Source organism: Homalodisca vitripennis, unplaced genomic scaffold, assembly GCF_021130785.1.
Source record: "Homalodisca vitripennis isolate AUS2020 unplaced genomic scaffold, UT_GWSS_2.1 ScUCBcl_8591;HRSCAF=16750, whole genome shotgun sequence".
NCBI lineage: Eukaryota > Metazoa > Arthropoda > Insecta > Hemiptera > Cicadellidae > Homalodisca > Homalodisca vitripennis.
Genome location: NW_025784710.1, coordinates 1 through 25,894, shown reverse-complemented (window position 1 = coordinate 25,894; position 25,894 = coordinate 1). Strand labels below are relative to the sequence as shown.

The 25,894-nt window shown below is 31.4% G+C and overlaps 1 pseudogene; it reads left to right on the top strand.

Annotated features, from left to right (window-relative positions):
* The first annotated feature begins 5,468 nt into the window (after window positions 1–5,468).
* On the top strand, window positions 5,469–24,997 carry LOC124374465 (annotated as a pseudogene).
* The last annotated feature ends 897 nt before the right edge of the window (window positions 24,998–25,894 follow it).

Genomic DNA, 25,894 nt, shown 5'->3' with positions numbered 1-25,894 from the left:
GTTGTTTGATGTCCTAAGTAGTGTAACACATATATATTTTTAAGAATAAATCAATATTTCTATTTACTGAAATATGTCTTGAGAACTTACCGGCTTTGTGTAGGCGTATGGCCAAATGACTTGGCTAAAATTCATTTCACATAGTTTGTTATTGTTTTCACTTACTATACGTTATTTTATCGCACTCTGTTAGCTCTGAAGTAACTATATATTTTTGGTAAATAGTTAGTTTTTCACAATAAAATTATATATTTTCCTGTAATTTCTTTGGTTATATCAATAACTGTGTGGGTTTATTCTATATTTTTTCAATATCTTTAGTTATATTTATAGTCTTTAACTACATAATATTTCCTATTCACTTATAAACCATTATATTTATAATTTTTGGATATAGTACAAGCTTTAGAAACTATTTTATATTTTGCTGAATGAAAATGTTTCGCAAAATTTTTGAAATAATGGCAAAATTTAAACTTTTTTTACTTATTCAAAAAATAATTTATGGTAATTTATTTCATTAGTACTGTTTATTCTTTTTTATTTAAAGTAATTAAAATATGCAAAATAACATGTATTCATAGAATAAATGTATTAGCAAAAACATGTCTTTACCAAAGTCTTACGTGGAATGACCGATTTCTCGGAATTTATACGCATCTGCTGCTTATTATTCTATAGTTTTATGATGCTTTCATAAATGTGTATAATGTGTTATGTTTTTCTGAAACTAGATAATATAATTTTGAAACAGACTGAGCTATCTCATCTTATAATAATATTTCTCGCTCTAAACTTCATTTGGCTACAGGTATGGTCCCCCCCAAATTTAAGAAATATTTTATTGTAACTGTTTTTTATTTGATTAAAAAAAGTGTTTATTAGAAAATTTTAGATGGTTAATTTTACAATATAGTGCAGATTCTACGTTTAATTCTGAACACAAAAAGAAGATACTCTTATTTATATTGCTTTGATTTTAAATTTTTAATAATTTTTTTTAAAAAAATAACCTCGCGCGAAGCTCCAAAACAGCACGACACTACAGGATGAAATGACCGCCAGTTCTAGGGTTAATCTTTTGTTGCAAGATACATCATTGAAATGATTTACTATATAAAACGTTATTTGAAATTATATATTTGTACACATTGTATATCAGGTTCTTTGGGAAGCTTTTGTTAAATTTTGTTTTTAATTTATTAAATCATATTAGATTTTGTTAAGATGAAATGCACAAAATGATTTCTAAGCATGATTTATACGGGCTTGTGTGCATCGTCATTTGTGCTTTTATATGTTACATCTTTTATATTGCAATGAGTGACATTTGCATGTGCTGTGGTTGTTAGATATTCACTTCGTTGGGTTTGCATTATTATAAATCTATTCAGCTTTACATTGTTAGAAGTTTTAATCATTTTTATATCAATTATGCATTGTAAAATAAATGAACTATTAAATTTAGTTCCATGAAATCAATCCTGAAATAATCGCTCCCATCAATATAAGAAAACAAAGGTGCAATAAATGTGATGACAAGCTATTGCAGTTTCTGACTTATACAAGACCCATAGAGATAAATAAAAAAAGGAAACGTAATAAACCCATACTGATAAAAAGTTTATGATTCTTTCTCTTTGTATCCAGGGTGAATTTCATTGGAGTCATATTTATTTATTATCATCAAAGTATGTTAGGGCTCTATTTGCAGTGTGTGCCACTTTCAAGGGTTAAAGTTTAAAATCAAATATTCATAAACAAATTTGAAAAAGTTAAGGGATAAATACTTCTCTTAAGACTGTCTCAACCAAATGCAAAACACACGTACACGAAAGAAGCTTGTGTGTTAGAAGAATATTACACTGTCCTTAGAGTTTCATAAGTCTTTTGATGAACCCTAGAATTGTTTGAAAATCTTTGTTTAGAACAGTTTTAGATGATAAAGGATGCTGAGGGATAGTGAAAGTATATAAAAGAGGTTATATGAGCAGTGTGTTGTAGGAACGGCAACCTTCAATAATTTGAGTCATTAATATACTGCATGGAATTTATATAGTGAATGGTTGGTTAGTTTACTATCATGTAAACAGGGATTTTTTTCTCGGTGGGTTAAAAACCCATAGCTGAAACGTGGTAGAGGGAGAGACCCACTTATCAGGGGGGAGGCTCTTCTTCTTCCTAATGTTGCGTAAAAGAGTTTTTTCTGCCCGTGGACAAGTTATGAATTATAATAGTAAAGTGGTCAAGTTCATAAGAAACATTAAATCATATTAATGACAGGAGAATAAGTAACTGGCATATTGAAGTACGGAAAGGAAAAAACACTGAAAAAAGAAATACTATTTTTGTTAGAGAATACCTATAATTATTTGGTAACTGATAAGGATTTATAAAAAGAAGAAGGTTCTAGTGACATATAAATCAGTGGCTTTTTCCTTATAGGGCACACAGCCCCTGACACCTGAAAATGACTATTACCATTGGATGAAGGCACTTTTGTAATATAGTGAAATGGTAAATAAGTGTAATTATTAACGAACGATATGTAAAAGTATTGTCAGAAAAAAAAACAAAACAGAATTAAACTTACAATTCAAATCAAGATGTAGGTTAATCCGGGTTATACTGTAAGAGTGGGTACTAAAAGGTATTGAGTTAGTAAGAATATTTCAAAAACATTAAAATTATTATTAAAATATTTAGATTTGGACTCTTTTTAACCCTTTGAGGGACCAAACCCAAAAATTTACATTTTCTAAAATGTTCACATGCATATATAGCATATGGTTGCCAAAACTGCACAATGTGATTTTTACTACTTTTACAGACATTTAGGAAAAAATTCATAACTTAAACTCTTGTAAGAGATATTGTTGTGAAAATATGTGTCAAAAATGTTTATAAATATGTATCCCACTTAAATAAAATTACAATTATTTGGATATGCCATGTTTTATAAGTATTAATATTACGTGTTCAATTCTCAACATATAACCAAAAAAAGTGTTAAAATCATTTTCAATTTTTTTTACAGAAAAAACTGTAAAAATTTTATCTGTGGAAAACATGTTTTTTTTATTTCCATATGTTATTTAGAACATGGACAAAAAAAATCATAATCCTATATTTATAAATAAAAGAAATATGCAATATATTTACCAATAAGAGCTCAAAATATATAGCGAATTTTAAAACATGCAAGGAAGACATGGAACTGAAAACTACTTACATTGAATTCTGTCAATGCAGATCAGTACATGACATAGATGGTCTTAGTCCTAATAATAAAAAAAATATAGTTGGAATATTTACACTATGTACACAAATATTCACTCGGAACTTATTTGCAGATATGTTTTCCAAAGCAAACAGAATGGCAGCCCTCTTGACACGAACTGCATACCCAGTCTGGATTTTTTTCTTGACTTTGCATAATCTTGGCCCTTTTTTGTGCAGACCCAACAAGTCTTTACTTTGTTGTCAGGTAATCTTTCAAGGCCTCTCTGTCCCCTATCATCCGCACCACCACCACCAGGAGCAACTTGTTTTGCAGCAAACCATTCATCACTTATACTGTCAATAATGCTCACTATAAATTGATATCTTGATATTGGCTTTACTAGGCTGTTCAGGAGAATTGTCCTTATATATAACATAAGCATTTAGAGTCATTCTTGCAAAAAAGTTGAAGGCAACCTTTTTCCAGTACTTTATGGTCCGCCTTTCATCCAGGTATGTGTACAACATCATGTCGAAATGATCTATACCACCCATGTAGTGGTTGTAGTCCTGAATTATTGATGGTTTTTTATCTGTAGTTTCCCTTCCACGCCTCTTAGTTGTGACTTCAACTTGTTTTTATTTCTGGTTTAGATGATACTAAAATAACAGGGTGTTTTTGTGTTTTCTTCTGACGATATGACAAAATGACTGTATTTTCCTTTTTGCAGTAAACTGATTGTCCTGGTTCTATTTTATCTTTTATTTCAGTAGGTAGACCCTTCCTATTTCTACGAATGGTTCCAGTCAAGAAGGTACTTTTGGAATATAACATCTTCACCAGGGGTAGACTCGAAAAAAAAATTGTCACAGAAAACATGGTATCCTTTGTAAAAGTAATTACAGGCTACCAGAAGCTTTGAAACTACTGAATAGGCTAATCCATTTCGCTTTATCTCATCTTTATCCTCTTGTGACCCTTGCACCTTTATAACAAAAAAAAGCTAAGGCAATATTTAGAAATAGCATCACACAAAACCCACATTTTTATGCCCCAGCGGTGGTGGTGTTTATTTGGCAAATATTGCATCAACGATGTCTGGTTTTTGGTGCCGATAAGGCTTTCGTCAATAGAAAGTTGCTGGTGCCCACAATAATAATAATGAAAGAGCCTATTACAGTGATCCTGTAAGGGTTGAAATTTTTGAGCACCATCATAACCAGGTTCAGTACTTTTTGGTAGTTTACTGTTATCTACCATGTGAAAAAATGAGAGGATTGACTCAAACCGTGACCGTGGAAACATTTTACCAAACCAAGGTGTTATTTGAGAGCCTGTTTTAGACCAGTATGACTTGATTGTTGGTTTTTCGCACTAAACCCATATTTAGTACTACAGCAATAAAAGCTTTGATTTCTGTTAGTGTCACCGGGGACCACGATTTCAATCTACTGTGTGGTTGAAATGTTATTCCCTCTTGCTCTTATACTTTGTGTTGCATACCTGTTAGTTTCAGTAACAAACATGGACAATAGGGAGGTAGTAAAAAATAGCTCAAAGTATTTGATTGGTTTTGTGGTGCTGGGATCAAAATTGCAATGCCTTGGACCAGGCTGTTCAAGATACGAAAAGTTGTGAACAAAAGGTGTGGCATTGCCATCATTCTCACTGACTTTTTTCCCAAATGTCTGGGTTTTGGCCACTATTGTCATTTTCATCTGAAACTATTTATTACAGGTTCTGGACCTACATCATCATCAGATTCATCGCTAAATACAGCTTTCTGCCTAGGTGTAGGTAAAGGTACCGGCATAGATCTAGGTTGTTGTTTAGGCCGCTTTGGTTGTGGAGGCACATCATAGTAATCACTGTCGCTATCTGAGTCAAATACAGGACTAGGCCTACCTTGAGTTGAAAATACCCTTGATGTTGATGCCTGATTCGGATCAAACGTTGGATCATCATCTGAGTCATCATCAAATAGGTTAGTTGATTCGTCTGAATCAAGCTCTGCGTCCAGCTCACGATCAAGTTCACTTGTTCTCAAGTAATCGTAATCCATTGTGATTGAAAAAGAACTAAATAATTTCACAAAATCATACGTAAATAAATATAAATAACACAACACTTGAATACAAATTTAGTACACGTGCAGCATGAACACAAAGCCGACTGATGTAAACAAACAGCAAAGTCACGTCGCGTTGTTTCGTCGGTCCGCTGTCCGCTAGCGCTGTGAAGCGGAATGACGAACCGCGCAGCAGTCAGCTGATAGCGTTATTATAAAAGCTTTGTAGTTGATTTCAATGATGTTTTCAATTGAGTTAAACATGTTTTTACATAGAGTATGAAGTCAAATTTAAAAGGAAATAAGAATCTCAGCTGTGGTTACAATATTTTATTTCAAAGTATCGTAAAAAACTTTGACGTCCAGAAATCGGAGCCGAGCTCGGTACTTTTCGCATAAATTACGACCGTTCCAGAAATCGACCGCCTGGTCCTTTTAGCACAAGTTCCTAACGTCCAAAAATCGCACGCTTGGTCCTCAAAGGGTTAAATTAATACTGTGATCATATTTCCTGATGCCTATAACGTTCACAGATAATACCCAACTTCTATCCACCACTGAGCGAAAAGGTGCGACAGGGTATCTACGCGTCGTTACGCCACATCATGGAGAAGCGAGTGTTGTCGACACTCTACACTCTGTTCGACCACAGTCGGCTCGACAAGGAGCTGAGAGTCATGGTTCGGGAGACATTCCAGGAGTTCTGTTACCCGCACCCTAGTCTCGAAGGTGAATCTTTTTACAAGGAGTTAGCTTAGTTTCTTCACCCCAAACACAAAGTGGGGAGGGGAAACAACATTTTTTTAAAGTGATAAATTAAAAATAGATTATGGCTCACTCTTAACATTTTCATGAACAACAGTTGTCATGAGTACAGATTACACACCCTTAAAACGTTATTACATCATATGGTTAAACATTCACCAGATGATTTTAGGCCCAAGTTCTGGAAAAAAACATTAGTTAAATTAAAATTAAATTAGTTTTGCTGCTTTGGCAATTATTAATACTTTAAATCTGGATATTTTGTACATCTATAGTTGCCTAAGTTTAATATAAAAACTTGAGATCATTTTGTAAGTAGGATTATAAAGCGTATATATGTGTTTAATATATAGATTAACAGATTAGATTAATGTGTTAACTGCGGCAGATGCCCAAGTGCATACCAGGTGGTTAAAAGCACTCAGCATAGAGTCCCAATGAAGTTGTTAATATTATTTTTCAAACGATTTGCCAAATGTGCTGAGGATTAAAATAGGACCAATAATTACTACAATTTAAACACCATTTTCATTATTGTTTTTAGTAAATAGAGGTTACTTTAAGTTTGATCATAGTTATATTTTACATTTCATTAATTGAGTGTTAAATCGAAGTTGGAATGTTCATTTACGTTTATTTTGGATCAGGAGTAAAGTTGGAGGAGAGCAAAGAAGAAATGGTAAATCACCTGGGAGAAGGGGTGGGGGTGGGGATGGCCGTTGGTGGGGTGGACCAATCACCACAGTCCGAGCGAGCCAACCTTCAGCGACGAGGAGGGCGAGGCCTCGATCCGACCACACGGGGAGGAGGAAGATGATGACGACATTCCACTTGGTTAGTGCCACATCTGGATCACTTCTCCCTCTTGTTTATACATAATCCATTAACCACGACAGCTACTGTAATAAACATAAATGCTAAGACTATGAATATTACATTACAAAATTTTTTCCTAAAATTTTTATGATGCATAAAAATAATAATAATAATTTTGAAAAAATATTTTTAGAAACTTTCACCCCTAAATTTGTTTCGTACCTAACTTGTAAATGTTGTAAATTTCGGTTAAATCATATAAAAATGTATGAAATGTGGATTATGAAATCTTAGGTAACATTCATATAAAGCCTTTCTGAAAAATGTAATGAATATAAATAGTTATATTCATTGAGTTATAGATTTTCCTATGATAAAGTATTTCATATAAATTTATGAACATGTGTGAATGTAATGTTTTCTCATCAACTCCCTTAGGTTTTTAAAGTTTATATTTTCACGGCCAGGTGTACTGAACACCACTAAATATGGATTTAATATTCAGTACAGTGAAAAAATAACACAGTAAAATGACTGCAAAATGAATGCAAACAAACACTGCTGTTTAATAGTAATATCACTTACTTGTAAGAAGTGCCACTCAAGTTAGCAACCCTATTGTGCCGCACAGACATTCCCACTCCACTAGTATTTCCAATTCATAATTAGCAAAACATTTTGTAAAATAATTTTCGATAATTTTCCATTTTGAAACTTGAAATGATTCATTTAGGCGACTTGAAGATATGAATAGATTTATTTTAACAATTGGATAGACCACAGATCGCTCACATCTGTCATGAATGAAATGTTTTGATGTGAATTTTATTTTTTGCCAGTATTCTGTTTTTACCCATGTTAAACTTTGTTTTGAGTTCTAAACAAAATTGTAGTTTTCTTTCAATAAGCAAGTGTTATTGATTCTATTAGACAAAAATTTGATTGATTAAATGATTTAATGTTAAATTTTCAGAATATAACAACACATCATGTCACTTCAAACAAAATACGTACCGCCATGAAAGGATCAGGGCTATCCTTGTACACCTCTACTGTAGACCAGCCTTACCTTACCTTCCTTGTTCCTTTCCTGTCCTACCTGACTGCAGAGGTATGTCTGGTTAGATAATGGAGACTTATATAAGGGACTTGGACTATAGAGTATCAGCGACCTTGGACACTGGATTTGTACAGATAACCTGGAGAGTGTATCAGCTTACTTAACACATTCGCTGCGGGAAATGATGCGACCATAAAATGTGAAAAAATTTAAATTGTGTTTATTCACTCTAAAATGACGTCTGGATTTCCAAAATGACGATTCAAGATGTCTAGGAACCCTTGTAGAGTCGAATAGTGACATTTCTGGGGCTGGATTTCCAGCCCACAGGCACTGGTGCCAATCTTCGTTCAGTCCATAGTCAGTACTTTACTGGTTTTCATTCCCCACCCATACTGTCACCCGGGAATCAATTTTATGTTTATTTCAAAAACATTTAATTGAAAAAGTTTGTTCTCCCCTTCTCAACAAATTATATCCATTCTTAACTCAATGTTTCAAAATGTCATAAGAATTCTGTGAACATGAATTGGGTTGTTCTTCATCAGAAAAACAATATCCTCCTCCATTAAACTACAGATACATATTCACAGTCACGATACAAAAAACACAACACACAACAGAGAAAATGAACCAAAATGGCGATCTGAGAATTGGTTTGTTCAAAAAGCGCACACTCGGTATGTGACATAACCTTCCCTGTCTGCTACTAGACCTCACGCTGAGGCAATGAGTCAAGTTTGAGCGGGGTGTTTACTTTAGCAGCTCATAGCTAAGCATGGCATGCCAGAGTGGCTGTTCCACAAAAGCAGCCTGCTGCAGCGAATGTGTTGAGAAACAGTCAGGTTACAGTTGTTAGGTTATAGTAGAAATATATTTTATTTAATGAAAGAACAATGTGTTGTTGCAAAAAATTTCTGTTCCTGTAAGTAAAAACTGTGTGATGTTATATTTTTTTGAACTAAAAGTTGTAATACAAAATAAACAATACACTAAGATAATGGTTTCATCTCACTAACACAATTTAATCAAAAATTTCTCTCCAGTATTATTTGGTTATCAAAGTAATCAAAATACTGAAGCAGTTTCAATGAATCTATTGATACATTTTCTTTACACACTTTCTTCCGTGATCATCTTCCTTACTAGTAAATTCTAATTTTATTTCTTTGAACTTTCTGGACCATCTACATCATAAAATCTTCACTATATACGCAGTCTATAAATGGTTGATAAAACCTTATCACATTGTGGAACTTGTGATTTGCATTTGACAGTGGAATTCAGTCATGTTCATGAGCTTGTAGTCAGACTACACCTGCTCAGTAGTGAGTAATGGTGGAAATGGAAGCAGAGATTGATGGGATATTTACTATGCTATGTATTAGGCTCTCTGGTTTGTACCAGTGATATGATTTTGAGAATTGAAAATAGCTTTCAATTTGTTAAATGAAAGGTTACAAACTGTGACAAAGGTACTTTGGTCTTCACATTAATTTTCATAGTTATGCCTCCTAGACTTACCTCTCTGGTCCAAATTGCAGAAGATTTATATGTATGCATGACTTGTAGTATGTATACTTGTATATACATGAGATATCAGATGTGTGTATAAGTGATTGCCAAGTTTAAATCATAAGGAAAAAATTAATGATGTATTAATAAAATAATGGTAATTAAATGAGAGAGATTGCAATAAATATATAGTCAGCAAAGTAATGAAGGGTCTTGACCTTTTGACTAATGACGTGGTTGAAAAAGTAATAGTATGTAGTAGATCAGACAATTCCAGTATTTTCATGTTTCTACTAATATTGTGGTACACAAATGAAAAGTCTGAAAGAATATACCTTTGCAAATATTAGGGAAAGTAATTATTTTTTTAATTTATATTTTTTGCTATACAACTGCAGTACAAGTATAAAATAAATCAATGTGAAAAATGAATATTTATACAATGTGCAACTTCGATTTGGTTGTTGAATTAGCTGAGAATACACTAAATACTAAAAATGTTGAGAATTTTATTTATAGAATCAAAATAATTTTCATTTAAAATGTTAGTGTTCTGTATTTATATTTATAAAATATGCAATGTCTCAATGTTATTATTTTAATAGGTGAATTAATAATTAAAAAATATTTAAATGTTAATGTGAGCTTGTTTATGATAACACCCTGTTGGTATGTGTATTATATATGGTTGATTTGAAAGAAAACTAGATATTCTTGTTTGAGTGTAAACTCAAAAAAAAAAAGTTGAGAGTTGCAGTCTACTTAAACATAGATTACATATAATGTGCAGATTCTTAACATTAAAATGTATGTCATTTAATATCAATTTTAAAAATAGTATGTATTAAAATGGTCTATACTTCATTTGATCATATTTTTTTGTAAAAAAAGACAAATGCTATTTATTTTGTTATTCAATGACTATGCTCCTGAACAAGAATTTTTGTTGCCACTTCCAGCAAAGGTGAAGTTAAAAGGAAGTCCATTGCCAGATGAGTGGAAGGACGATGACGACGAGGTAGTGAAGAACCTGGAGGGGCCGTTCCGTGATGCCATCGAGAGGCTACAGGCCGAGACTGACAATGAGGCTAAGTAAGTTCTGTTTTAGCTAGTGGTACTCTGAACTACAATGTCTGTACCAAATATGGTCTTGTGGATAGTACAGTCACTTAGATCCATTAATTGGTCATTTACTGAAACAATCTAAAGAGACAAATTCATTTTGTAAGTATAGAAAAATCCAGAGAGCTCAATAAAAATTATACTCAATTAGTTATTAACATATTGTGTAAGATTCAGGAAACTTGAGAGACTCTTATTCTGTGATTGGCTCCCATTATATTATGAGGAAGTTTAGTATTATGCAGTGTTTCATTGGGAGATCATTATGATAAGGTTTAAGTTCTTAGATAGTGTTCTTTCTTCTCTTATTATTTTGAATAATTAATGAGATTTGTAATTAAGAATAAATTAGTTTGAAACTAAAAAAAAATTTTCCACTTCAACTGTACAGGGTATAACTCTTAAATACAGTGTTTTTGATTGTGTATGGAAGAGGAGACCAAATTTAGTCCATGCTTATTATAGAGTGCAAAATTAAATCTGGTCTGAGGTATTGATTTGTTAATGTATGAACATTTGTCATCATTAGTACGAATAAGACTCTGAAGGATTGAACAAGCTTTACAAATTTGCTTTTCACACTATGTTGTTAGGTGTAGTTGGTATTTTATACGTATTCAAATAACCTTTCTAATCAATTTAATTATCAGATCCACACAAATAATTCTCAGGATTCTCTATAGTTTATTTCATGTTATTGATAACTCAACGAGGCTTCTTAAAAGGTTTGGATTGAAAGTTTATGTGTAGCATCTTAGTTTGTTAAAATTTTTAAAGGCGTGTATTGGTGACGTGATGTGAACTGTTTTATGTAACAGGAAAATGAAAATTGATTGTGGGCTGAGGCAATATAAAATATTCTTATATTAGGGATATCTCATTATTTAAAACTATATATTACAATTCAGTAAAATATTAAAACATTGTGGCAGGTGCGAGGCGATGGAGAGGATAGTCCAGCTTGTGATACAGGACGATGAGGTGGACAGTGATACGTTGACAACGGTGGGGCAGTGTTTGTGCGCGGTGTTGAGGCACACGTGGACTACAAGAGTGTTTCCGGAGACAGTGACCGAGGATAGTATAGAGGACAGTATAGGAACGGCCGCTGTTTGTGCTGTTTCGTAATTTGGCAGAGTTTGAGCGAGGACGACTCGAGACGACTACCACTGCTGACAGTGCTTAGCGAGATGTACAGTCGGTGTCAGCGGATCGGTTATCTGTTACTCTATTACCTGCAGGCCAGCACGCTGGGCGATGACGAAGGAGGTAAAATCGGAAGGTAAGGTGATGTTTAGTTAAGCTAGTAAAGTTTGTTGATTGTGGTTTGAGTGTCACAGTTATGGGTTATTAACCCTTTGACTTGTTACTTATTTGATCTCTTTTACCCCTTCTTGCAGGACTTAATTTGGTAACCGTGGTATTCAAATCAAATCAAAATAATCTTTATTCATTAATTTGCACAGTTTGTACATCAAATAGTGTCAATTTAATGAAAAAGTAGTCAAATTACAATATATAATTGTAATGTAAAGTTTATAATTTAATTTTTAACTGATACCTAACAAGTATTAGTACTTACCATTACAAAATTTAATATTAAGGTCCTAAGGGAAAGTGTTCAAATTCTTATAAAGAATATAAAGTTAATCCTACCAAAAAACTCTTATAACTTTCTCTTAAAATAAAGTAAATTTACCCCCACTTTTTATATAATCAGCAATTTTTCTTAAAAATTTATTTCCTACATATAATGTATTTTTTTTATATAATTCCAAGTGATGACAAGGGATCACAAATTCATTTTTATATCTGGCGTCATAGTGATGCACCACCTTACTGCTACTGATAGATGTTTGATGTTTAACATACATGATGGCTTCAAAAAATAAGTTCATATATAGTTAATATATTTAATTTTTTTAAACGTTCATTGACAGATTGAAAAAAAATCATTCTAAAATTGTTCTGACAGCTTTTTTTTGAACTTTTAGTATTACATTGAGATTTTATTTTTTAGTAGCCCCGTATACACACAGTCCACATGTAATGTGATACTGAATGTAAGAAAAATAGATACGTTTTAAGGTGTCAGTGCTGCATAAATCAGACTTTCTTATTGCGTACAAGCCAGAATTAATCTTTCTTTGGCTAATACTATTTCTTTTCCTTCAATTTTCAATGAGTGGAGTAATTGCTTGTTTATTTTGTTTTGTTTTAAAACTTAGACATTTTGTTTTATCTGTGTTTAGATACAAATTGTAACAGTTAAAAAATTGTTGTACAATGATTTCAATATAGGATTTAATTTCTATCTGTTCTTTTGTTTTACTCAATATTTTTAAATTCGAATCATCTACATAGAGACATAGTCTTGTAGAAGGCTTAAAGCTTAGACAGTTTTTTTAACCCTTTAAAGCGCTAATCTAAATTACTGTAAAACGCTAAGACATAAAAAAATATGTTTTTTTAAATTTCCCAATGCTAATTTTTGTTTCATATACCTTGGGTATTACCTTAATAAGAAAAAAATAATAAACATGTAATATTACATATTTTTGAGAATTTTATACGCACGAAAATATTTGAAATTTTGAATAAACTGCATTGCAGGATAATGGACATAGCAACACTATTTGACAGATTACATTACATTTATACAGGTTATTTATAATGAGTAAATTGTAACTGAAGTTCCTGTATAATTGGTACATAAAATAAATAAGTTCAGTATAAGGTTTTGAAATGTAATAATGTGAAATTCAACACAAACTTATTTATATGATAGCCTACAAGGGAAATGAAACAAATATTGTACTTATAAACCTTATTTATTTAGAATAAATAAACTGGACTTGTATGGTGAAAAACTGGTATAAAATACAAAACAAATAATTGAAAAAAAATATTACACATTATATACCAAAAATGTGCTCATTTGTCAAAACTTGGATCATCTGGATTAGCCATTACAACAAAACATTATACTAAATGTTAGTAAAAAACAATTTTATAAGAATTGTATAAGAATTATAACGGAATGAATGATTGTAATCCGCGTTTAAAGCATCGGCAGTTCCGCGTCTTTAGGCGTTAGCCGCGTTGGAAGGGTTAAGTTTTTCAGGTAACAAAGGAAAAGGAGTTAGTGGTCCTAAAATAGATCCTTGGGGGTACTCCTAGCTCTACTTTTGACAATTTTAATTTGTATTTCATCAATTTTAAGTTATTTTTTTAATTTAAAATTTCTACAAATTGTTGCCTATTTGATAGGTATGATTTAAACCACTGTAATGCTTTTTCACTCACATTAATTTCTTTCAACCTTGAGCAGCAACGTGGGATTATACACACTGTCATAAGCTTTTGACATGTCCATAAATACTCCGGTTACCTTCTCATTCTTATCGATAGATTTAATTATTGATCGAACAAAGCTTACTATAGCTGTTATAGTAGACCTTTTGTTTTCTGAAGCCATGTAGTATATCTTCTAACCGGTCTAATATCTTCTATACATATATATATCTTCTATATTTTTTGGCGTCTAACAATTGTTAGACGCCAAAAAATTAATTAATATATTATACATTATTCTTTCATAAATTTTAGAGATTGAAGGTAACAATGATACTGGCCTGTAGTTACTTTTATCCTTAGGGTCATTCTTTTTATGAATTGGGATAACTTTTGCAATCTTTAAAAAGTCTGGGAATTCACTACATATAAAAGAAGAATTTATCAAATGAACAAGCATTTTACAAATATGTTGTTTTACCGATTTTATAGCAGTCATGGCAATATCATCATATCCATATGATTGCTTATTTTTAAAAGAATTAATTAATTATCTTGAGAAACATCATCCCAATTTATTCAGTACTATGTTTATTTAATTAGGTGGTACAATTTAGATAATATTAAGTTTATGTTGTGTATGATTTCTGATATTTAAGGTTTACTACTTTTACAAGTATAAAACATATATATACAAGTTTTGTTACTTACATTTCTATAAAGTATTTCTTTTAGTCATAATCTTACAAAATTGCCCATGTCATAGTAATTACAGGCCTAGACCTGTTTCAATTCATAGGAATGGAATCATCATTTAGGCCTATATTCATTGGATCCTTGTCTCTTAATTTATGAATAGTAACTTTAATTTCACCATTACTTTTATGTAGGCCAAGGCCTAGATTTTGCAATGTTTTAGTGAAGTCTACTTAAATTTTGTTTCAAAATCTTCTAAATTATTATAGTCTATAAGCCAGTCAATTTTACTGTCTGTGATGTTATTTTTTGCAGCCATAACTTTTAAAACATCATACAAATTGTAATTATTTTTAGTCTAATTCAAGTTAAACAATAAACAAACAAACATCACAAATGAGTGTTTGGGCTGAACACTGACTTGTGTTATAGATAACCACACACCACACACAGCATGGTTCACCACACACTTTAAACTTCAACAGGATGTGTTCTGCTCTGTACACCCTTTAAATTGTTGTGTCGGAAATATCCCCTTACCGTAAAACACTTTTAGGTCATTGGCATTTTTGTATTGTCATACAAATAAATTTTACAGGTAGTACAAAATATTTGAAAAATACAGTCATGCACAAAGAATCCGAAAGAATATTCTAGAATCTAGAAGAATTTATTTGAAAGTTTGTGTCATGAAGTATAGAAAAAATTTATTTTGGTTTGGATTTGTACAGGTTTTATGTTACAAGCAATAAAAACAAAAAAAGCACTGTTTTCTATAGACTTTAGACTGCCATTTTGAAACGAATAGATATAATAAAACTCTCTACAGTTAGCAGTTTGACCTTTAGAATCGTTTGTTGTTGGTTATTATGTAAGAAACTATGAATATATTGTAATATATCTAAATAAAATTCACACAAAATATGTTTCTGCTTTATGGTATTGTAAGTTGCCAGTTACCACTACCTAACGTCCTACTGCTAATAAAATGTGTAGTGCTTATTAAAGAGACCTTTATTTTCTTTATTATTTATATAATTAGTTTTAATTTTTATTACCTATGTAATTGAATGTTCTCTAGTAGAGCTGCAAAAAAGAATATAAAAAATGTTGCAACAAACTCTTATTAGTTGGCAATAGTCAGACTATACAAAACTAACCACTAAATAATAGTTTACTCATATTATTATTGATGTAAATTTAGTCAGAAATATCTCATTAGGTTAGTTAAGCTCCAGTTTAAAAGCTGTCAAAATTTACGCAATCAATTTATACTCTGCTATTAGTGACTATGTTGACTTTAACACACTAAAAATCTTCTAATGCCAAACAATCATTGCATAGAGACTAATATATATGGTAAAACTTGTAGGTACCCCTGATTTGAGTGAATTATATTTCCGACGCTAATGTTGAGTTTGCCCTCTTCGGGACAATCAAGAAAATTTGTTAAAAAGTGTTTGTTTATGGTCATTGTAATTTATTTGATGTCAGTATTTTTTGTTCAATAGTTAATTTTGCCTTTTTTCTGATCAAGAAAATATATATACATACACAGCTCTGAGAACCATACTTTCATCAAAAGATGACTAATTTAGGTTTGATAACAGTCTTTAAATGTAAAGGTTAGACTACACTGACTCATATCTGCTCTGCTAGCAGTTATCCGCTCCATTGCTCGCAATTCAGTAGGCATTGCATGTGTATATGACCACTCCTGATTGGAGTGAATTATATTTCCGACGCAATTGTTGAGTTTGCCTTGTTGTCACAATCAAGGAAATATGTTGGTCAAAAAGTTATTTATAATAATATCATGGATATTTATTGCCTTTTATATATAATACTTAATATTTAATAAAAATGTACAGCTACATTAACAACAACACTACATATTTGTTTCTTTTTATACTGAAAAATATTGATTAATAATTTAAAACATTTAGAGCTGAATTAGAACATTATTCAAAAGTTTAGTTTAGTGCACTTATATCGACCATAGTTTCTTGCCGACTGTTTCAAAGGGTTGGTGTCAAATTCTGACCATCTTGTTTTAGGATATTTTGTAAGATAGATGAGTAGTACTTACCTAATCGCCGAAATCTTTTTAAAAGATGAATTAAATTTAACAATGTCAAATGATAAAAACATAAGTACAGTAAGATATGGAAACATCAATAGATGCTGCATTAAAAAAATTTCTAGAATTATTATTTCTTATTTCAGTTATAAACCATTATTTTATTTTTTAGAATGTAATAACAATGAAAATGAAGCAATTAATTTGTAAATACAAAATTCTAGTGAAAATGATACTGACCAAATTATAGAAACAATAATAATGAAAATGTATAAATATTTATTACTTTAATATTTAGAAATCACTGATCATTGTAATATATAAAATGTAAAACATATTACAAAAATATGTATAAAATTAATAGAAATTACAACACTTTATGTTAAAGAATTTAGTGTCTCATATTATTTTAAAATATAAAAAATATATATTTAATAATAAGCAAACTTATTTTTTTTAAATATATATTTACAGCTTGTTACAAGAAGTAGTTACTTCTGTCAGTCAGTCCCATGACTGCCTTATTTTTTTAAATACGGTAATTGTGCCTGTTGAAAATGTAAAATAAAATTTACTATGACGTGTGTATTTTACTCTGCACAAATAGTTCTTTAGACATTGTGTCATCTTTTGTATGCGGCTGGGAATGGCAGAGGTACTGAAGGGTTAGCAGAGGCTGTACAGTTATGCTAGTAGAGATATATCTGCTAGCTTACTGCACTTAGATGTGGGTAGAAACAATCTGAGGTTGTTACACATTACACAAGAAATTAGATATTTACAAGAGCCATGGCAAAACAAATGAAATCTTCAGATTTTATATCATCTACATTTACTTACAGATATTTTCATAAAGGCGGGGATTAAAATGTGTCAGATGTCACCAGTTTATTTTACTTTTCAGAGGAGAGTCGTAGACTTTGTCTACTCTCCCAAAATCCCAAAAGTCCTTTAAGTTTGTTACAATCTGGCACACACAATTTAATTTCATTAGTGAATGAAAACCAATTAGTGTGCTAATCTATGACATTTGTGTGCAATTAATTTGTGTCAATATTTTTCAGTAACGGTAAATCTCAGGTGTTCAAAGAGCTGTGCGAGACACAAGACAGAGAACTGGAGGCTGGACTTCTAGCAGATCTAAAGGTGTGTTATTTATTGTTTTACAGATTGCAGTTAAATATTGTGTGTGAGTGCTTAATATATGATCAAACACTCCAATAAAATGAAAAAGTTTTATTTTGTGAGGCCTTTCGTGCTCAAAGAACACATCGTCAGACCCACATAACTGAAATAAAAGTAAAGTAATAATACAAACAATTTAAACTTAAATAAAAAACATATGTCTTGAAAAATACAAAGAGATCAGATTTTAAAGGCCAGGAAGTATGTCTACTGTATATGTAAAAATTTATATTTAATTAAATTAAAGGCAGTAACGGTGAATTTTGTAGAGGTCCAAGGCTCATTATTTACTAGATAATTTTGGTTCTTCTGCATAAAAAATAGTTTCGTAAGCATCAAGGAATTTGTTGTTTTTGACTTCTTTTAATAATTTGACTTGTGAAAAGCAGTGTCCAGTATGAAGTGCATGTTTCGCCATGGCCGATCTTTCCTCTTGTTGATACTTCAGACATGCTTTTATGTTCCTTTACTCTCTTTTTTATTTTCCCTTTTTGTTTGGCCAATATATTTTAAATTACAGTTGTCACAATTAATTTGATATATTCTAGATTTTTCATCATCATCTATTTTATTCTTTGGATTTCCTAATATGTTCTTTAGTTTTTATTTTGGAATTTGTGGATACATTAATACTGGCATGTGTTTTAAAACTTTTAGCAATTTCTGTAGTTAAATTGTTGTAAGACACAGATATCCATTTTTCAGGTTCTTTGCATTTAGTTTGATAGAGAGTTGTTCTAGAATTTCTTTCAATAATTTTCTTTTTCTTTTTTATCATGTTATCAATCATTTCAATTTTGTAACCATTAAATAATGCAATTTCTTTAATTTTCTTTACTTCCTTTTTATAATTTTCAATTGATAGAGGGGTATGTAAGATCCTGTGGATTAAACTGTGAAAAGCTGCTCTTTTTTGTGAAGGGGCATGAAATGAATCAAATGGGATAAATCTGGTCGTTTTGTGTTGATTTTCTATATATGTCAAATTCAAAATGGCCAGTTGTATTTTTTGTAATTAATAAATCTAGAAATGGGAGTTGATTGTTATGTTCTATTTCATAAGTAAATTTTATAGAAGGGTAAAATGAGTTAAGCGAAATAATAAAATCTTGAAGATTTTGTTTCTTGTCAAAAACAGCAAATATATCATCTACATATCGCTTCCAGATTCTTGGAAAATAATCCATTGTTTCTTTTGCATGAGTTTCAAATTTTACTGAGAAATATGTTGGCGATAAAACATGAAAGGGGATTTCCCATGGCAGTACCATAACACTGTGTGTAATATTTGTCTCGAAATTGAAACACATTTTGTGACATGCTAAGATTGACTAAATTAATGTACTCTTTAACAATAGTTTTTTCTAAATTTATGGAAATCAGCCAGTTCTCGATGATTTGTATGCTATTTTTAATAGGTACATTAGGATAAAGAGATTGAACACCAAATGATACAAGATATTCGTCTTGTTCGATCTTAATATCTTTTTGTAGAATTTAAGAAATCATATCTATCTTTAATGGAAAAAGTTGGGGGGAATTCAAATTGTTGAAAACTCTTGCACTAACCATTTTGATATAAAATAAGAAGGCGAATTTATACAAGAAACTATGCCTCATTAAGTTTTCCTGGTTTATGTATCTTAGGAAGACAGTACAATCTTGGTATAATAGGATTTGATACTGTAAGTGATTTTGAAATTTCTTTCGATACTATTGTTCTGCAGTGTTTTAATGAAGCTGTTACTAACACAATTTGTTGATTTAGAGGATTTTTGTTGATTTCTACGTAAGGACCATCTTTGAAGCATATTTTCCACTCTTGAATAATATTCACTTTCATCTAATATAACAATTGTGTTACTTTTGTCCGCTTTAAGGTAGAAAACATCTTTGCTTTTTTAATGATTTTATTACATTATTGTTATTTCTAAAGACGTCTTGAGATGATTTTGAATTACTTTTTGTTACATTGCTTTAGTTTTAGCTTTAAGAAGAGCTGAATTTATATCACTTCTAATTGCATTTCTTTGATCATTATTTAAAAATTTTATGTTTGATTCAACATCAACAAATACATCTTCTTGTTCTTTAAAAGATTTTATGCCGTAGTTTAAACCTTTATTCAATATTGATAACTCTGCAAACCGTAAATGTGTATGAAGACAAATTTTTAACCAATGTATCTTTGGAAGAATTATTTTCCAGTAGTATTTTTTGTGCATATATTTTTGCCAAGCAGTATATTGAACTTCTTTTCTATTTTTTCTAGTTTATGTTTGTGTTTGTATTCAATACTTTCTAAGATCATTAGTATATTTCATGTGAAAAATGGGAAATTCAACGCTATTCAAAATTTTTAGTGATCTCTAGGTGGAGTTCAAAAACTAAAAAATATATTAGGAAATCCAAAGAATAAAAATAGATGATGATGAAAAATCTGGAATATATCAAATTAATTGTGACAACTGTAATTTAAAATATATTGGCCAAAAAAAAAGGAAAATAAAAAAGAGAGTAAAGGAACATAAAGCATGTCTGAAGTATCAACAAGAGGAAAGATCGGCCATGACAAAAACATGCACTTCATACTGGACACTGCTTTTCACAAGTCAAATTATTAAAAGAAGTCAAAAACAACAAATTCCTTGATGCTTACGAAACTATTTTTATGCAGAAGAACCAAAATTATCTTGTAAATAATGAGCCTGGAACCTCTACAAAATTCACCGTTACTGCCTTTAATCTAATTAAATATAAATTTTTACATATACAGTAGACATACTTCCTGGCCTTTAAAATCTGATCTCTTTGTATTTTTCAAGACATATGTTTTTTATTTAAGTCTAAAATTGTTTGTATTATTACTTTACTTTTATTTCAGTTATGTGGGGTCTGACGATGTGTCCTTTGAGCACGAAAGGCCTCACAAAATAAAACTTTTTTCATTTTATTGGAGTGTTTGATCATATATTAAAGCATTTAGAATTTCCAATAAGAAGACGCTGGTAAAATGTATTGTGTGTGAGGTTTAATTTGTTTCAACATGGTTGTGGTTGAAAACAGAGATGGATTTTTGCAAATCCATTAATTGTTATTAGTCATACATTTCTGTTCAAATCAAATCACTTTATTCCACATACTTAGAATATACAAGAAAAACAAAGCTTATTCGCATGGAAATTACTTAGAAAATGAAGTCAAAGATTCATCAGTGGGGTTATACTGTGTGTGAACTCAGTAGATAGAATGAAATACAGTAAAATTCCATTAATCTGGCATGCCATAGGTAATTATGCTGGCACACTAAGTAACTTTTTCCTGACCAACGCTAAACATCAATAAGTTATATGTTACAATGATTTTTCGTTTGTGGTGAACACAGTGTTTATGTATTACAGCATGGAGAAGAGGATAGGCCTCATATTCGGCTGACTTTGGGTGATATCGATTATACTTGAGTAACATGACTGACCATTGCTATTGCTGTTGGCTGTCAGCCTATGTAACGAGATGCCTTTGTGACATCTTTTTATATGTTCGCACTTAGTTGTCATTCTCTCAGTCTGCTATTTAGTTTTGGTGTACAGTAATACGAGTAACTTAGTACAGTTATAGTGCTCTATAAAGTTTATTAATGATTGGATTGTGACCAGGATAAACACGTTCTCGACCTTGACTGTGTTCTGCGGAATTGTTGTGATGCGTAGACTACACACTGTAAATAGACCATTTAAAAAGATAGTTCTCTAAGATCCACATTTATAACGAGGACTACCTGAAGGTTATAAATTTGAATAATAAAAACACGTTTTTGCTATGATTGTTTGTTTAATTATTTTGTCCAAATTATTTCTCTGATATTTATCCAATAATCCAGCATATTTGATTATTCGGCATGACTCAAGCCCTGACTATGCTGGATTAACGGAGGTTTACTGTAATTACAAGTGTTGTACTGTATGTGCTGTTCAAAATGAGGAGTTCTGTGTTTGTGTCTGATAAATCTGATATTTTACCCCTTTTAAGCCCAGCATTATATCAAGTTATGTCCCATTTTCCCCCGCAAGCCATTTTCGACAAAATGTGTGGGTTTTGTTAATTCATAAGCAGGCTATTTTTTCTAAGTTATCAAGCTAATTCTTTTTTGTTTTTCTTATTGAATATAGTTTACAGAAATATGAAAAATAAACTAAATATGTTATATCTTAAAAAAGAAATAAACCATATAGCTTTATAGGTTTACTTTATTTACAAGTTGATTTACAAACATTTACTTTATTTACAAACATAAATGTTTGTAAGGCCGTGTCATTTTTCCTTTTTGCCATTTTTGTACAAGTAAAGGTAACACGAGATTTGAAATTCATAGTGCTTAATACAAAACATAAAACAAAAATTATTTCTGATAAAAATAATTTAAACTGTTTATAGCACATATTTAAAAAAAACAAAAAAAACACTTTTTAATTACAATATTTACATATAGTAGAAAATGTTTTCAGAAAAGTCAAGATAGCATCACTCAAATCATTGTCATTGCTTACATCCATGCCACTTACAATTAAGTTACTAATTGATATATTTTCAGTTACGGGAGACTTTGAGTGATTCCTTTTACTCAAATTAAATGAAATAAATAACAAACTAAATTTTAACTGTCGTACTTTATATGTTTTAACCTAAAAAATATGAAGCAAGGTGGAATATGTACAAGTTACTGCAACAAATGGTGAATTATGTGGGATGATGAAATTGCAATTTCTCAATCACAGAATGACAAAATATGAATTCAAAGCTTTATGAACTAATATATTTCAATGCAATAGATCTTTGTATACAAGTCTGTGGAATTTCAAAGCATTTGGTAAAATAGGTGGCCAGTAAAATAAAAAAGTGCATGTCCGTATCAATCAATCAATAATTCTTTATTCATTGATTGTATAATACTGATGTCGGAGTTAAAAGTCAAGCATATCTCTGTATCTATTTTAAATGTGTAGACAAGAGAAGATAGCGTGATCTGAACTTCTATCCTTATGGTTTAGTCAAATGGAGAAAAAACTGCTATTTATATAGATTAATTGTCATTTAGTTTTATAATTAGTCTCCTTTAACTTTAACTTGTTGACTATAGCAGATGCCTTATGGCGCTGAAGCAAATTAAGAGTAGGTCTCATTCAATATAGACCAGCAGTGAAGCTGTTAGTCTTAATTTTTTAAATCATCAAATGTTGTATAGTATCTTGTTCTTCATTTATGCTTCTCTTCCGAAAATATTGAAGATTATAATACAGAGTACACGGACGGTGAGTACTAATTATGCCTTTGTTTTTCTGTCACAGCTGTGTCAAGAAGAAGATGTGAACCTGTTGTGTTGGCTGCTTCCTGCGGTCTACACACAGTTCCCTCAAGTCGCAGTTGGCAACACTGCTCTGCTACACCTGGTGGTGTCCACTGTTGACGCCAGGCAACTACAGGAACTCGTCTGTAGGGTTGTCCAAGGTACCTAAAAGTAATAATTTACACATAAAAAAATAGAATTAGAAACAATTATAACAATCTGGCTGCTAGAACTCTTGTTGTGTGTTTGTACAGGCAGTGAGACAATAATTTTGATGTTAGTCAAGCAAGTTGCTTTGAGCACAATAATTTGAATACTTTTTATGACTTTTAAGTATTTTTTAGAGCATTGTAATATATTCCTTTATCAACTTATACTGAAACTTAATATTTCAGTACTGAAATTCTGGAAGTCAACATGTGTGAACATTCATTTTTCGTGTCCTAATCGTTATGAATATTGATTTATAATGAGTTAGACCTGTTGGTTGTTTGTTTGAATTTCAGTGTTTTAAGTTACCTCATTCATCATGAAACATCCTTTCTTTTCTTGAACATTACAGAAATTCTATTTAAAATTTTCTTTTCTTTTCGGTTATATAATATTAATGGCAAAATCAAATAAATCCAATCGGATTTGAGTTCTGAGTATTTAATATCTGAAAGTTAACTGTCAAATAATTATAATAGAGTGTACAGTGATATTTGGTAGATTTTAAGATGAACAATTACTACAAATGTTGTGCTGATGTGACAGGTCGGCTGGTGATGTTTCGAGAGAATTCATTCCAGGAAGTGTTGTCAGCATCATTGTCGTGGGAGACGTTTGAGCAGTTCTGCCTGTGGCAGCTGGTTACTGCTCATGGTATACCCATCGACTACGTTATGCCCATCCTTCCACGGCTCGGACCACGACAACCACGCTGAGGCGCTTACCGCCATCCTGCTCATGCTCAAGCATGAAAAGTAGGTTAACATATCTTCATATTTTTTTTAATAAGAAGATATGTGACTATATCTTAAAATGTTTTAAGGGTAGTTTGATATTTTTAGGGGTGCATCTTCTGGCAACTTTTGCTTTAATGGTAAAAAAAAAAACTTTTGGCATTGTAAATTTTGAGCGAGAAAATAATCAGGAATTAGTAAACCAGCAAACTGCTCACTGAGGCTTTTGATGGAAGATTTTGGAAACATAAAAATGGTTCAGTATGATACAATTAATTTATCAATGGTTGGTTTGAGATGAGTCACTTTAATGCAATAAAATAAAACTTAAATTTTTTTTAAGCTGTCAGCCACCTTATCTTTACTTTAAGATGAATTTTCTAACAGCTTTAATTACATTGGTTACTTTGACAAACAATGAAATAAATGTTAATGCACAAATACTGATTTATAATAATAACATTTTATTTGGTCTTATTACATTGTGAATTGAGTGATTGGTTATTGTCACCAGGCCGACGGCAGAGCTGGTGAAGCAGGTCCTGTGTCGAGAGGTGGGACCGGCCGGGGTGACATGTTCGTGGTATCAGCTCTACGCTGCTGGTTGTCGGGACCACGAAGAACGGTTGGGGGAGCTGGTAGCAGCACTGCTAGTCTCGTGTTGTCCACAGGCCTCACCCAACAAGCGGAAACGCGGGCAAAACCAGTGGCAACCCGTCAGCTGAGAAGCTGCTGGGGCACCTGGACAGACTGCGATCGGGCTGCCGGCAGCTCTACAAACTTGACTGCATGCAGCGGGCTCTGCAGCAGGCACAGGTCAGTGAGGTTTATTGGTTAAATAGTCATAACTAATGTCTCATTAACATTGAAAACAGGCATTGAATATTGATGTGGATGATCATTCTAATAATGTTAAATTACTATAATAATTGTAGTAAAATTGGCTGAAGATTCAGTAACTTAAGCAAAAATTCTGAAAATTTGTAAATCATCAAAATTGAGCCATATCTTTAACTGTTTGGAATTGCCACAAAGTCGGCGTATGTCAAAGACAAATCTGTTATATGACAAACAAATGTAATCTGTACTTACTAGAGGTTAAGTGAGTGGTGGTCAAATCTAGAATTTTTGAATATCGAGGTCCGATTTGGAATTTTGAATCCATAGCTTCTAGCAAAAGTTTGATTGAAAGTAAATCATTATGAAACCAATTTGTGCCATGTTTTTAAGTCTGGAGACTGCCCGATTGCACAATAAATTGATCGAAGAATACCACTCAGTTTTTAAAGGAATTCATAGAAGATTAAGAGAATATCTTTATTTTAACAACAAATTCAATCCTATACTTTATACTTTCATTTCATAGATTATAAAATGGGCTTTATAATGAGAATATAAGCCTTTAGCTGCAAAAGTTGTGGGCATAAATTTGTATTACTTAAAAAACATATTTTACTTTAAAAAATATCAAAAACAATTTCAAACCACCCCTAGCGATAATAACAAAATATTTCAATATACATATACGTATATTTATTCAGGAAATATTTATAAAACTATATAATTGGCATGGACAACAAAATGTATTTCTTTTTGTCTGCTGCTGAGTAACTGACATCCGTGTATAGACACTGCAGAGACATGTAAATATAAAAAAATGCAAACTGCAAACAAATATTATTTACAAGACTGCAATAATTTGTTAATTTGTTTGTCCTGTATGCTTTGTCATAGATAAATGACAACATAAACACTATTATAGTGATTGGTAATTTATGTACT